The sequence below is a fragment of the Pteropus alecto genome, unplaced genomic scaffold, assembly GCF_000325575.1.
Source record: "Pteropus alecto unplaced genomic scaffold, ASM32557v1 scaffold86, whole genome shotgun sequence".
NCBI classification, from domain to species: domain Eukaryota; kingdom Metazoa; phylum Chordata; class Mammalia; order Chiroptera; family Pteropodidae; genus Pteropus; species Pteropus alecto.
In genome coordinates this window covers 33,658,026-33,659,396 of record NW_006442109.1, presented here as the reverse complement: position 1 = coordinate 33,659,396, position 1,371 = coordinate 33,658,026, and positions in this window count along the sequence as shown.

Here is a 1,371-nt window from a genome sequence, read left to right as displayed (position 1 = left end):
CGGACAGAGGGGAGGGGGGGTTGGGGAGCTGGGAGAATGGGGTGAAGGGCTAAAGGAGTATAAATTAGTAGCTGATGGATGGTCTTGCGTATGGGGAGCACGGCATAGGGAATGCAGTTAGCATTAATATGTTGGCTAGGTGGAGGGTCAGGAGAGGGAGGGAGCAACTGGTGGGATCATTTTATGAATTATATAGATGTCTAACCAATGTACTGTATACTTGAAACTAATTAAAGTAAATAAATTTTAAAAAGTCCCAAGTAAGTTAATTTCAAACTGAAAAGAATATTTTGCTCTCCTCTTCCCTATATAACAAATTACTCCAAAATAATCCTGTTTGAAGGTCATTTATTATAAGTAACCTATTAGTTCACTAGGCTTATCAAATTTCAACTCCAACCATAATTAATACTTGGCATCTTACGATTATTTAAGAATAGCACTGCAGTTACATGGTTTGAAATCATCTTAGAAATTTACATGGTGCTTTTGCCTTTGTTAATGGGGAAAATCTAAAACCATTTATTTTATCTGTAATTTTAGGTTCTGTGCCATGTTTTGACTGCCACATATGCCACCTTGTCTCCAGAGAGAAGACTTTTAGATCATTTATTAAAGATTTGAAAAAATATTGCTAAGACCTTCTCATGCAGTGTGTTGTGCTGGGTTGTATTCTATGCCCTTCATCTGCCCTCCAGTCTCACTCTTTTCCATTTGCTCTCTCAGACCCTGGAGATAGACTTGTATGGGTTCAGTTGGATGGAGCCAGTGCGCAGCACCAGCAACAGATAAGAGAGAGAAGAGTGAACACAGGGTATTAATTTTTATGGCTACTCCCTATGAGATTACCCCCAATTGGCTGTGTCTCTCAACCAAGACAGAACAACGCAGCCCTGCTCCTCTCCATTTCCGGTAACCTTTGTCCTTGTGGCTTAGATATATGGAGAAGAGAAAGATCCGCTGGTCTGGGCAGTTAGGAGAACTTAGCTGAATTTTGCCAGAGCTCTTCTGTGGTGCAATTGTTGGGAAGTCTGGAGGAGGTGTGGATGTGAGGAAGAATAATTTTGGCTGTGAAAAAAAAAAAGAAATAGGGGAAGTGATCCTAGTGGAGGAGTCTTAAGAAAAGGCTTTTGTTTTCAGGCTAGAGACTTAAGAATGTTGATAAGCTGTGGGAATGTGACCATAATTTGACTAATGTTAAGCAGAGATGAGATCAAAAGCATGGAGGAAGGAACATTTGACTTGAACAGCTTGAGCTTTTAAGGAAGAAAATTATGGTGGCCATGTTCATAGACACACCTTTAAAGGGCTGTGTGTAAGAGAGTTGTTGATGGAGTTATTTTCTGGGAATTTCTATTCTTTCTGTGAAAT